Below are 14,759 nucleotides of genomic sequence, written 5' to 3' on the forward strand. Positions count from 1 at the left end.
TGGAATTTTCCAGGACAGAATACTGGAGTGGGTAGTCGTTCCCTTTTCCAGGGGATCTTCCCAACCCAGGGATTGAACCCAGGTCTCCCTCAGAGACCTCTCTCTTCTCTGAGAGTCTTTACCAGCTGAGGCACTTGAGAGCTTATAGAGTACACTTTAATTTTCCTTGCTGTCTTTGCTACACGGAAGGATATAAATTGCAGTGTGTGAGACAGTCTTTGGAGAAAATGTGTATGGTCATTTGTACCTGTACTAAGTGTTCCTTGACCACTATTCTTAAAAACGATTTGTATTTGTCTTTTGTGAGTATTGCTTTCATTAATTAATTAAGTCAACATTATTGTGCATATTCTAAGTGCTGGACACCAGGTATAAGGAATGAGCCAGATAATGTCCTGCTCTCTTGAAGTTTTCTGTTTTCTTCTTTGGGCTTTCACATATTATGTTACCAAATCAGGTCCAGATGCTCACTGCTCAAAAATCAATACCCGCAAATGTTGGTAGAAAGAAAAGTTTCTTTTAATCAGAATTCTGGCAACCTGGGGAGACAGTAGACTCAGAGTCCTCCCAAAACCATCTCTGAAGATTGTGTTCAGCGATAAAAGATTTTAAAGGGAAAAAGGGAAGTAATCTCAGTTAATCGTGGAGATAGGAGGTCAGAGTCCTCACCATCCCCCATGGTGTGCAGCCTTATCGACTTCTTGTGATTTTTCTTTAGGTGCTTTCTTGGTCACATAGTTTGTTTGCAAGACAGGAAGCTAGGGAAGAGATCTGGTCATCTGGTAATTACTTAGTCTTCATTTCTACTTCTTTGATCTATGGGAAAGAACTAACAGATTAGGCAAGATATTGTGTGATCAAAAGATTTGAAAGTTGTGCTGGGGCTGGAAATGAGTAGAGCATCGGGGTGCTAAAGTTAGCAACAAGACAAGAGACCTCCTGTAGAGAACTCTTTACTTCCAAATGCTGCTTATAATTTTTGTCAGTATTCTTGCCTGTTTCTTGTAACTTGTCCTTTCTAATGCATTGGGAGCTTGACAAATAGGGCAATCAAGTAGTAGGCTAGTATATGAAGGAAGAATAAATTGATTCTGAGCATGGCCTACAAGGTTCTGGAAGGTATATAAACTGTAAACTTTGTAAAGTCAACTTATGGGTCCTTTCTCTTCTGTTCTTTTCCCTTCTTCCCTTCCTTCTTCCTTTCCTCCTTTCTCCCTAGTTTGGATTCATTGTTATATTTTTAATAGTTAAAATAGGCAGAAAAGGGGCATCTGAGTATAAATATTGTTTAGGATCAAAGCATTTTAAAGCTGGAAGATACCTTTGAAGGCACACCATAAAATTTTTTCATTTCATAGTTACAGTAGTTCATGCCTGGGGAGGTAAAAAGAATTGCTCAAGGTCATAGAGTTAGTGATTGCCTGAAGCCAAGGCTGGAACTAGATCCCTGCGGACTCTGTGCCAAGAAATGTTCAGATTTATAATCTTAAGAAGAGCTCGTGGAAAATTAGCTGCCAGTTCGGGTAATGGGAAATGACACCAGAGATGAGGCACCCTCTTCTGAAGGAAGTGGATCTCATTAGAATACCAGGGCATCTTCAGCCTGAGTCAACCCAAGGCTGGAGCAGGAAAAGCTTTAATATCTGTACCCCTCTTATGTGTAATGTAATTACATTTTCACTTCAGCTTAACTGGAGAAAGAGCCTGATTTTACACTGCACACAATTTTTACATGTTTTCTGCTGATCACTGCTTAACAAGGTATTTCACAGGAGAGGTTTGTTAGCTTTAATAGCCCTTAAATTACTTATGGCAATTACCTGCATCACTTTCAACTCCATGGAGGTTATTAAAATATTCTCATGGCAACTGTAAAGAAATATGAAAATAGGTAAAGATGAAATTATGTCCTTTCCCTGAAGACATTTGCTTGGAATGTATTTCCATTGCTTTTATACAGGGGGATGCATTTATTTGAAGACAAATATTCTAACCACTGAGCTTTAATCAACCTAAAAGCAGGCATATGTCTCTTGAAGAATTTTTTTCTCATCCTTTCAGGTTTATTCCAGTGCTACCTTCTCACAGTAACTGGAAAATATTTTGGTTGAGATTTAATGAGCATTTGCTGAACCTCTAACATATGTTAGGCAATGTCATATATGCTATTTTATTTGAATTCAAAGAACTTCTGAGAGTTAAGTGATATTATATCTATCTCAGAGATAAGGAAACTTAGATTCATAGAAGCAAAGGAAAATTCACAAAACCACATAGCCAGTAAGTGTAACAGATGAGATTGAAATCCACTCTTAATTCCTGCAAGAATTGTACTGTCTCACAAATGTGGTTGATCAGTCACTATGTTGTGTCAGACTCTTTGGGACACCATGGACTGTAGCTCGCTAGACTCTTCTCCCCAAGGGATTTCCCAGGCAAGAATACTGGAGTGGGTTGCCATTTCCTTCTCCAAGAGATGTTCCTGACCCAGAGATTGAACCCATGTCTCCTGCACTGGCAGGTAGATTCTTTACCACTGAGCCACCAGGGAAGCCCTTAGATCAGTTTTATGGAGGTATAATTTACATATAACAAAACATACCCATTTCAAGTCTACATATCACAACTACCACCTATTAGATAGCTTGACCTATAAGCAGAGTGTTTATTCTTTTTTAAATTTGTTTATTTATCTTATTTTTGACTGCACTGGTTCTTCATTGCTACGTGTGGGTTTTCTCTAGTGTGGCAAGCAGGGGCTACTTTCTAGCTGTGGTGTGCGGACTTCTCATTGTGATGGTTTCTCTTGTTACAAAGCCCAGGCTCTGGGGTGTGTGGGCTCAGTAGTTGCGGCTGTCTTCAGTAGCTGTGGCACACAGATTTAGCTGCTCTTCCTGCATGTGAAATCCTCCCACACTGGGAATTAAACCCATGCCCCCTGCATTGGCAGGTGGATTCCTAACCACTGGACCAGCAGGGATATTCAGGAGAGCTGCTTTTGTGGGGTTGTTTGCAGGATTCGCAGGAGGTTTTACTGGTCCTGTCCAGTCCCTGAAATTTCTTGTTTTCCTGTAGGCTAAAGTACTTTCTGGGATTCTTTTATGGAAATCAAAATTCAAATCTGGGTAAAGTCTCTAACCCCTAATGCCCGGCTACTCGAGGGCTAGCAGCATTAGTATCCCCTGGAACACATCAGCAAAGTAGAATCTCAGGCTCCATCCCAGACTTACTGAGTCAGAACCCACATTTTATAACAAGATCCTTGGCCGATGTATATGCACTGCTCTAAAAAACGATTTTGAGGAGCACTGCTCTAATATGAGGGAGTTTGCAAAAGAGACTTCTTTACTGTTTGAAAGTGAAAGAAAATGTTAATCACTCAGTCATGTCTGACACCTTGAGACCCCTTGGACTGTAGCCCTCTAGGCTCCTCTGTCCATGGGATTTGCCAGGCAAGAATACTGGAGTGGGTTGCCATTTACTTCTCTAGGGGATCTACCTGACACAGGGATTGAACCCAGGTCTCCTGCATTGCAGGCAGATTCTTTACTGTCTGACCCATCAGGGAAAGTATTGATCATTTGGAGAAGTGGGTAAGAGGAAGAGAATGAAGAGAACGGACTCAGCAGAGGTAGGGAATCCTCCTGCATAGGAGGACTTTGCACATGAATCCCATCTCCATTTCCATCTTGTCTAGGACTTATTTCAGATAACTAACACAGGAGGCGTTTGCACACTAAGATTTTTTTTTTTTCAATGCCATTGTGACTTTTCTTAGAAATGGTCCACAGCATTTTCATGTGAAACGGATGGGTGTGTTTCCTTTCTCTGCGGTAAAGAAAACCTTCCCAAACCATGCCTTCATCACTTTTATTTTTCATCCTTTTCTTTCTCTGAGCTCCCATCTCTATCTTTGAGATATTTCTGAGCATCCTAATCCAAGAATCTCACAGTAGCTTTTAACTCAAAATAGCTAACTCCAAACACATCCCCTTCTCCTTCCCTTCTTCAGCAGAGCTGTTTTTACCAGTGGTTAATGGTGACAGTGATTTATTAATCCAGTCAATCATCCACAAGCTGTTATTACACAGCTTCTATGAGTCGGTCACTGTTAATGGTCCTGTTTTTAAGGTCCAGCATGCTAAGCGGGCAGATGAATGTGTCAACACAGAATTAGACTGCAGCGTGTGAGCTGTTATATTAGGCTGTACTGTCAGTTCAGCATTTATCAACCACAAGTGGCTACTGAGCACTTGAAATGTGGCCAGTCTGGATTGATTTGTGTCCTAAGAGTAGAAGATACTCTGTATTGCAAAATGAAAAAATAGAATGAAATTATCTCATTAATATTTTAAAAATGTTGACTCCACTTTGAATTGATACTATTCCCTGGTGGCTAAGAATCCACCTGCAATGCTGGAGAGCTGGGTTCAATCCCTGGGTTGGGAAGATCCCCTGGAGAAGAGAATGGCTACCCACTCCAGTATTCTTGCCTGGAGAATTCCATGGACAGAGGAGCCTGGTGGGCTACAGACAGCCCATGGGGTCACAAACAGTCAGACACAACTGAGTGACTTTCCCTAGATACATATATTTATATATATGGGTAAGAGATGTGGCTTAGCTGGTAAAGAACCCACCTGCTGTTATGCCCAATGTCCAATCCCCCAGCGGGAAAAGAGAAGACCTCCACAACAATGCAACACACAAAGGAAGGGAAATTTATTGCTGACTCGAGTCAGTCAACGCAGTGGTGCAAAGTCAGAGAGCCCTGAGCTCCAGTTTCCACACACATTTATAGGGTGCTCGATTTCAAACAAAAGCAGTGGGTAATTAGCGCAAGCGGATTGGTTACATGTTTGTGGAGCAATTTCATTGGTCAAACACACTTTAAACTTTCGCGCGCGCGGAACTTTCCAGGGGACTCTTCCGGAGACTTACTGGGCGTGTGCTGATTGGCCAGCTTCTGGTGGCCTGTTGTAGGAGGAGGAGAATCACCCCACCCTTAGGCCCACTCCTAGCTCAGGGCGCCTGTCATGGCGCTAGTCTTGACAGTCTCACACTGCTAACACAGGAGATGCCAGCGATGTGGGTTTGATCCCTGCGTTAGGAACAATCCACTGAAGAAGGGAATGACAACCCACTCCAGTATTCTTGCCTGGAAAATCCCATGGACAGAGGAGCCTGGTGGGCTACAATTCATGGGGTCGTAAAGAGTCGGACACGACTGAGTTTGGATGCACACACACACACACACACACACACACACACACACACATTTAGATTTATGTGTTTAGTTGCTAAGTCGTGTCTGACTCTGTGACCCCATGGACTGTAGTCCACCAGGCTCCTCTGTCCATGGGATTTCCCAGGCAAGAACACTGGAGCAGGCTGCCATTTCCTCCTCCAAGCCCTACAGCACCAGGTATTCCCAGATGGTCTCCTATCCAAGTATTAACCAGGCCTGACCCTTTTTAGCTTCTGAGATCAAATGCCATCTGGCATGTTCAGGGTGGTATGGCCGTAGTTACATATATATATATATCAGGTTGAATAAAATGTACTATTAAAATTAGGTTCACTTGATTCCTTTTTTTTTTTTTAATGCAGTGATTTAAAAAATGTAACATTACATGTGTGTCTAGTATTGTGTTTCTGTTGGGCAGTGCTCCATTCCAGGTTCTGAGCTCAGGGGAACTACAGAGTAAGGGCTCAGCAAAGTGCAGGGAAAGGCAGTAGGTGTTTTCCAGGTAAAGAGGAGAAAAGGCTGTGGTGTTAGAGACATAGGAAAACAGGCAAATTGAAATTAAAGGAAATTAGCAGAACTGCTGTTTTTCTGTTACCAGCAATCATATCACAGCAGAAGACTGGAAGCTTCATGATATGACCAGTCAGAGGACAAGAGTTATCTCCTCCTATAGTTGTGTATTATCTTATGAAGCCCTGGGTCCTGCTCACTTGGCTGTTTTACCACAGGGCTTCCTGGAGAATCACCCTTACTTTCCTACTCTTTCTTGTAACAGAGCCCTTGCTTCTACTTGTAGGCTGCAGTGTGAGAGAGCGAAATAAAATTCATTTCCAGCTCCAGATGAAGGGCTAAGGATAGTTCAAGATTTGTGTGTGGTGTTCTGTTGTCTCTGCTAAACAATGAGCTAAAATAAATTATAATCAAAGGGACAGAGGCAAAAGTTGCATTTCCTGAGACTTTGGGGAGGGAGTGTGGTCACAGGACTGGAAAAGGTCAGTTTTCATTCCAATCCCAAAGAAAGGCAATCCCAAAGAATGCTCAAACTATCACACAATTGCTCTCATCTCACACGCTAGTAAAGTAATGCTCAAAATTCTCCAAACCAGGCTTCAGCTATATGTGAACTGTGAACTTCCAGATGTTCAAGCTGATTTTAGAAAAGACAGAGGAACCAGAGACAAATTGCCAACATCCTCTGGATCATTGAGAAAGCAAGAGAGTCCAGAAAAAACATCTATTTCTGTTTTATTAACTATGCCAAAGCCATTGACTATGTGGATCACAATAAACTGTGGAAAATTCTTCAAGAGATGGGAATACCAGACCACCTGACCTGCCTCTTGAGAAACCTATATGCAGGTCAGGAAGCAACAGTTAGAACTGGACATGGAACAACAGACTGGTTCCAAATTGGGAATAGAGTACGTCAAGGCTGTATATTGTCACCCTGCTTATTTAACTTATATGCAGAGTACATCATGAGAAATGCTGGGCTGGAAGAAGTGCAAGCTGGAATCAAGATTGCCAGGAGAAATATCAAATCCTCAGATATGCAGATGACATCACCCTATGGCAGAAAGTGAAGAGGAACTAAAGAGCCTCTTGCTGAAAGTGAAAGAGGAGAGTGAAAAAGTTGGCTTAAAGCTCAACATTCAGAAAACTAAGATCATGGCATCAGGTCCCATCACTCCATGGGAAATAGATGGGGAAACAGTGGAAGCAGTGTCAGACTTTATCTTTTTGGGCTCCAAAATCACTGCAGATGGTGAATGCAGCCATGAAATTAAAAGGCACTTACTCCTTGGAAGGAAAGTTATGACATAGGTAGCATATTAAAAAGTAGAGACATTACTTTGCCAACAAAAGTCTGTCTAGTCAAGGCTATGGTTTTTCCAGTGGTCATGTATGGATGTGAGAGTTGGACTGTGAAGAAAGCTGAGGGCTGAAAAATTGATGCTTTTGAACTGTGGTGTTGGAGAAGACTCTTGAGAGTCCCTTGGACTGCAAGGAGATCGAGGCAGTCCATCCTGAAGGAGATCAGTCCTGTGTGTTCATTGGAAGGACTGATGCTGAAGCTGAAACTCCAATACTTTGGCTACCTCATGTGAAGAGTTGACTCACTGGAAAAGACCGTGATGCTGGGAGGGATTGGGGGCAGGAAGAGAAGCGGGCGACAGAGGATGAGATGGCTGGATGGCATCACCGACTCGATGGACATGAGTTTGAATAAACTACGGGAGCTGGTGATGAACAGGGAGGCCTGGCGTGCTGCCATTCATGGGGTCGCAAAGAGTCGGACATGACTGAGCGACTGAACTGACTGAACTGGAAGAAGCTGGGATTTTAGTCCATCTTTTTTCCCCCTTAGATAGAAGCTGGTCCTTGAGATCCCAGGTTTATGGTGTGGGTGAGAGTTTTGAGGTGTGAAGCATTTATATTCCCTGGAGAAGGAAATGGCAACCCACTCCAGAATTCTTGCCTGGGTAGTTCGAGGTAGGTTTAAATTACCTGGAAAACTTCTACTCCAAATCCTAGCAATGAGGACTGTGGGATCCCAGATGGGAAGGAAGCCCAATCTCTCAGTGAATCAGCAGCTGCCCTGTTTGTTGCCTGTGGGTGTCTTGCCTATTTTGGGAAAACATAGTGTTCAGATGGGAGGTCCTAGAACTACAAAAGATGAAAGGATAAGCCAGGAACTAGACATCTAGGTAATATTCCAATCGAGGTACTCTGGGTTTATCTTTCAGCTTTGGAGAGAGAACCTTTAGGTGAAAGGGACTTCCAGGTGGCGCAGTGGTAAAGAATCATCCACTGGCCAAGGCAAGAGATGCAGGAGATGCAGGTTTGATCCCTAAGTTGGGATGATTCCCTGGAGGAGGAAATGGCAACCCACTCCAGTATTCTTGCCTGGGAAATCCCTTAGAAAGAGGAGCCTGGTGGGCTACAGTCCACAGGGTCACAAAGAGTTGGTCACTACTGAGCATGCACGCATAGCTGCACAGTGTTTAGGTGATAATAAGTTGAAATTTTACCTGAAGACTCAGTGCTGTCTCTGGACAGATGTGAAGTTTATTCAGTAAACATCTCCCAAATTATTTCTCTATGCCAGGCATGGAGGCATAAGAGGAAAGGAAGCAAAATGCTCTCACCTTGTGAGATGGATATTTTTGTCCCTGTTTTATGAATGAGAAGCCTGAGGTTCAATGCCTGGCTCCAGATGGCCTGAAACCCAAGTCACTAACCTGGGGTCCATGGTTTTATCCTCTCCAAGGCCATGGAGCCTCTCTGACCTTCTCTGCTTGTTCGCTCCATTTCCACTCTGTTGAGGCCCCACGGTAAGTACACCCCAGGTCCAAAAGGACAGAGATCCAGGGAAGCAACTAAGACAGGCTCTAAGCTCCCTTTCAATGTGTTTTGAGGGGTGAGGGAAGGGGGTCAAATTTTGGATAAGCGGGCTTAGTCAAACCTGCCGAGTGTCCCCGTCACTCAGGACTCAGCTGCTTTTTTAAGTGAAGCGAGTGGAGACAGGTGATAACAGAATTCTCTCACTTTTCTTTCTTCTGTGACTTGATATCTCTGAGACTTTTATAAATATATTTAGGATACACAGTAAACTTTCCTCTGATTTATCATCTTACACCCCATAATCGCTACCCCCAGGCCGAACAGAGCACCTGGAAATCACACAGTTTCTGCTGAGCTCTGGCTTCCAGATGTCTGAGTCCAAGCCTGAGAACCCAGATTTGAATGTTCAGGAACCAAACTGCCAAAATATCAGACATATAAGTGGAATAAGTTTATCCCTTTTGGGCTGATAAATATTTATCAGGTATGTAAGATATTTTTGTTGAAACCAGTCTGGTAAGCCTCCCTTTCCTCTCTATTCCTTCCAGACATGCCAGTGTTTAATGTCTGTCTAAAGACCTGTCCTGAACTAAATGCCTGTTGTTTAAGCCACTGCCTCTCCTGTTTTGTTCTAGAAGCCTGGGATGATTGAGGTAAGACTCCAGTGGCTTGTCAAATGAAGGATTCAATCAGACACTGTGTCAGAGAGAAGTAGCAGCTGAGCTGAACTTGAGAAATCTTCCAGCCTTTTGCTTGACAGATGTGGAAACTGATGCCACGAGAGGGGATCTGGCAGAGTGCCATCCATGGGGTAGTTGAGGCCAGGCTGGGAACCAGGATCCTGGATGGCTTGTCCAGTTCTCTCTCAGGGAAGAAAACAAGGGGCTGCCTTCCAAGAGGTGACATCATATAGGAAGCAAAAACATGAAAATCCCATGGTTCTTTTCACCAGAGAGACCTCAGGGCTTTCTCAGAGCTGGGATACTGAGACGTTTAGAAGCGCTCACACAGCCCTGGGTGTTGACTTAGTATTCAGCTCACACTCCACTGTGGACAGGTTTTGTTACCTCTGAGGAGGCTCTGAGTTTCTCTGCACCTCCCTCTCCCTGTCAGTGGAGGAGGGCCTGTTGGACTTGGTGGATTAATCAGGGAAGGTGTGGAGAGATGTCAAGACACCCTCCAGAGAATCCAGATCAATACCATGCATGAAAATAAAGCCGGCTTTGAAGCCCTGAGTTCACAAAAGAAAGTTTCTTTGCTGCTAAGACAAATTAGAACAATACAAAGGTGGTTAAAACTAGTTCAGGAGGTTTTTCTTTTTTTCCCTCAGAAAGTTTTAGCATTGAGGAGGGATTTTCCCATACTGCATCTGGGCATATTTGTATCTGTATAAGGAGGAAAAAATGTGAAGTCAATGAGTGTGCTTTCTGTTGGTTAATTGTTAATCTACAAACTTCCTCTCACCCTCTGCCCTGGCACCCAGGACTCATGCTTCTGACTGCCTACTGCTGCCAAAATGAGTGCACTCTTCTTGACCATGGGCTCTTATTCTGGAACTTTCCTCCTTTCACCCAAAATTATGTGTGTCATGTCCACCTATCCTCACGCCTACTCCTTTGAAGCCTTGGTCACAAGGCTGGGAAGGGTGGTGGTGCTAGGGAAAAAGAACCTGCTTGCCAGTGCAGAAGATGTGGCTTCAACCCCTGGGTCAGGAAGATCCACTGGAGGAGGAAATGCCAGCCCACTCCAGTATTCTTGCCTGGATAATCCCATGGACAGAGAAGCTGCGTGTCCATGGGGTGGGGGTTGCAAGAGTTGGACATGACTTAGTGACTAAACCACCACCACCAAGTCTTAAAGAAGCCTATCAAGAGTTTGACTAGTGGCAGCCACTGGAGAAGAATCAATGCTTTGCTTTTTACTCCCTTCAGGGCCTGCATGAGTGCTAGACCCAACTCCCTAGGGAGCAGATGCTGAGTAGGACCTGTCAATTGCCCAGAATTGGTACCTAGAGGCCCCAAAATGAGGATGAAGCGGTACCAAATAACCCACATTCTAAAGAGAGATGCCCAAAGTGCACCCCACTCCTAGCCTCGCCTTCCTGAGAGGTGGCAGCTGTCTGGGTGACATTCCTCACTCCCCACTCGGCGGGAAGTTTATTGCTCTGGAGAGCTGTCAGTGCCGGGAGCCTCAGGGCTTGAGTGCCTTTAGGAGAGGTTCTTCCTTGCCCTCCCTGTTGGGGAAAGGAGAAAGTCTATCTTTCCTCTCTCCAGTGGAGGTGAAGTGGGGAGTTGGGTGAAGGCAAGTCTCCAAGTATATCACCTCTGAAGACTTTGGGGGACCTGCAAGAAGAGACAGACAGCTTTTCATTTTCTAGAAGGGGGCTCCTTACTGATCTGTCCTGGCCATGTTTTGGGGGTTGAGCGTGGTTATGGAAACAGCCTGCATTCATGTTTCTCTTAGGGCAAAGATGTGAGTTTCCTGTGGGTAAAGGAAACTAAACAGAAGTAATCCACAAGACCCCCAGCCGAGGCTGCCAGAGATCCTGGCAGAAACTATCCTTGGGTCCACTTCTGGTGTTGGTCCCTCGGGGTGGGGGTGGAGGTAGACGGTGGGGAGCTGTTGGAGCCCACCCTCCCACACGGCACTATGCCCAGGGCGTCTTGACAGCACTCTCCAAAGAGCCCTGGTGGGTCCCTAAAGGAGAGCCAGCACTTGACTTCCTGCCAAGGGGTCAGCTTGTGTTTTCTAAGAAAGCTGCTAATGGAGAGAGAGGGCTCTGAGAATGGCAGTCGAGTAGGGACATTGCACTCTGACCTTTACCTCCTCCCATGCCCTGCAGAGTGAGGGGGAAGGAGGCACCCCAAGCTAGACCAGGTCTTCTTCTGCTTCCTCTGCTCCAGGAGTCAGGGGCCCTGTACTTAGTGAAAAGATGGGATAGGAGAATATGAGAAGAGTTTAAAACTGGCCCAGGTAAGTTTTAATAACCAGAAGTGTCCTCAAAGTTATGAGTTATGTTCAAACTCTCATTAAGAGCTCTACTTTCCAGCAGGAAAGAATAAAGTAGTTAAGTAATAAAGCAATTTGCATTTTCTCCCCCACTGAGAATTCAAAAACTAAGATCATGGCATCCAGTCCCATCACTTCATGGCAAATAGATGAGGAAACAGTGTGAACAGTGACAGATTTTATTTTCTTGGGCTCCAAAATCACTGCCATGAAATTAACAGACACTTGCTCTTTGTAAGGAAAGCCGTGGCAAACCTAGACAGTGTATTAAAAAGCAGACACAGTACCTTGTCGACAAAGGTCCGTCTAGTCAAAGCTATGGTTTTTCCAGTAGTCATGTGTGGATGTGAGAGTTGGACCATGAAGAAAGCTGAGTGCTGAAGAAACTTTGTGGTGTTAGAGAAGACTCTTGAGAGTCCCTTGGACTGCAAGGAGATCAAACCAGTCAATCCTAAAGGAAATCAACCCTGAATATTTAATGAAAGGACTGATGATGAATCTTAAACATTAATGAAAGTCGCTCAGTATTGTCCAACTCTTTGCGACCTTATGGACTATACAGACCATGGAGTTCTCCAGGTCAGAATACTGGAGTGGGTAGCCTTTCCCTTCTCCAGGGGATCTTCTCAATCCAGGGATGGAACCCAGGTCTCCCACATTGCAGGCGGATTCTTTACCAGCTGAGCCACAAGGGAAGCCAAAGAATACTGGAGTGGGTGACCTATCCCTTCTCCAACGGATCTTCCCAGCCCAGGAATTGAACCGGGGTCTCCTGCATTGCAGGTGGATTCTTTACCAGCTGAGCTATCAGGGAAGCTAAAGCTCTAATACTTTGGTCACTTGATGTAAAGAGCTGACTCATTGGAAAAGACCCTGGTGTTGGGAAAGATTGAGGGCAGGAGGAGAAGGGGGTGTCAGGGGGTGAGATGGTTGGATGGAAACACCGACTCAACGGACATAAGTTTGAGCAAATTCTGGGAGATTGTGGAAGACATGGAAGCCTGGCACGCTGCAGTCCATGGGGTTGCAAAGGGTCAGAGATGACTTAGTGACTGAATAACCACAATTCCTGTTGACACCTTAGTGAACTGCTTGCAATGGGAATGAAAAACAAGATGGCAAGAGTGTCTTGGGGACTCATTTTGCTACTGACATGCCTGTGTCCTGTGTCTTTTCCTACTTAAGCACTGGGCTTATCCCAGAAACTTAGTATGATGAGCATTCCACCAGAAATGGGTTCCAGCATGGGACCTCCGGGGTCCCCATAATAACCTTGTTCCTGACACGTCTTTGGCAGCAGCAAGAGCAATCTGAAGAGGTAAACTCTGAGGTTCCAGGAATCCTCAGAAATGACCACAGCAGAGGTGCTGCTCTGAAGGCTGCTGACCAGGACAGGTGTGAGGTCAGTGGAAGCCTCCAGATTCCTGCCTGGGGATCAGCAGGTGGCTCTCCAAGTCGCCTGGTCCTCATCTTAGCACCTGTGTTGTTTTGCAGTCTTCTGAAGCATGGCCCTTTCGATTGATCTGGCCGAGAAGACTCCTTCAGGGTCCTCCCAACCCCCTGCAGCCTGAGTGGCACCACCTCTGGCTCCTTTGCAAAGAAAAACCTCTGTTTTGGGCTTGCAGCCCCAGGGGCCTGCTGAACAGGTTAACCTGCACGTTGTTAGGCGAGTTCAGGCCACAAGGTGGCAGCAGAGGACCAGCCTGGTCAGAGGCCCTTGCTGGCTGCGTGGGAGGCCTGGTGGGGGCGGGCGCTTTCCTCCACACCAGGCGGGTTGGAAAGGGAGGGGAGTGAGCCAGCAGTTTAGAGGGTCGGGGGATCGGTACTAACAGATGCAGAAAGGTTACAGGAGGGTTTTAAAGTGAAACTTAAGAAGTAAAGTTGCTCAGTCGTGTCCGACTCTTTGCGACCCCACGGACTGTAGCCTACCAGGCTCCTCTGTCCATGGGATTTTCCAGGCAAGAGTACTGGAGTGGGTTGCCATTTCTTTCTCCAGGGGATCTTCCCGACCCAGGGATCGAATCCAGGTTTCCTGCATTGCAGGCAGATGCTTTACCGTCGGAGCCCCCAGAGAAGCCCAAAATCACGTATTGAGTATTTACTGTGAGCTGGGTAATCTGCTTAACACAACATCAACTATATGTTCCATTTCTTGGAATAACCTTATTATCCCTTTTATGATGTATGAGGAAACCGAGGCTCAGATGAATCAAATTACTCACCCAGGCTTACATAGTTATAGGTGATGGAGCCAGGAATGAAAATCAGGTCTGTCTGCATTGTAAGCCTGAGTTCTGAACCTGTGTTCTACAGAGCAAGTGTCGGTGTAGACCTGTGGTTCTCAAAGTATGATCCTGGGACTCTTGTGTTGGGCTGACTTGATAGGAATGCAAATTCTCAGGCCCTGCCCAAGGTCTACTGAATCAGAGACTCTGGGGTGGGAGCTGAGCAATCTGTGGTTTAAAAACCCTCAGGAGTCTTTTTTCTTTTCCTTTTTTTAATAAAAGGAAAACAAACAGAAATGTATTATCATGTATACTTCCCCGGTGGCTCAGTGGTAAAGAACCCACCTGCCAATGCAGGAGATGTGGGTTCTATCCCTGGTCCAGGAAGATCCCAGAGAAGGAAATGGCAACCAACTCCAGTACTCTTGCTAGGGAAATTTCATGGACAAAAGAGTCTGGTGGGCTACAGTCCATGGGGTCGCAAAAGAGTCAAACATGACTTTGCAGCTAAACACACACACACATATTTCATATACACTTTGATGCTGGCTCAAGTTTGGAAAGCAGTGCTATAGACAAGGGCTTCCCAGGTGGTGCTAGTGGTAAAGAACCCACCCGCCAATACAGGAGACTATAAGACGCGGTTTCAATCCCTGGGTTGGGAAGATCCTGGGAGGAGGGCATGCAATCCACTCCGGTATTCTTGCCTGGAGGATCCCATGGACAGAGGAGCCAGGCTATAGTCCACAGGCTTGAAAAGAGTTGGACATGACTGAAGCAACTTAGCTTGCATGCACGTAAGGTATAGATAATGGTCCAGGCTTCTTAAAATCTGGGCAGCAGCTTTGCCTCTGGACATCACCTCCCCCTCTGCAGTCACTGCTCTGACCCCAGCTGGAATAGTCAATCCTGACTTTAGGTCAGCTGATCCC

The 14,759-nt window shown here is 45.3% G+C and overlaps 1 pseudogene; it reads right to left on the reverse strand.

The window, feature by feature from the left end:
• Nucleotides 1-5,410: 5,410 nt before the first annotated feature.
• LOC139031546 (5S ribosomal RNA) lies at nt 5,411-5,529 on the reverse strand (annotated as a pseudogene).
• Between the last annotated feature and the right edge of the window lie 9,230 nt (nt 5,530-14,759).

Source organism: Odocoileus virginianus, chromosome 2 (assembly GCF_023699985.2).
Source record: "Odocoileus virginianus isolate 20LAN1187 ecotype Illinois chromosome 2, Ovbor_1.2, whole genome shotgun sequence".
NCBI classification, from domain to species: Eukaryota; Metazoa; Chordata; class Mammalia; order Artiodactyla; family Cervidae; genus Odocoileus; species Odocoileus virginianus.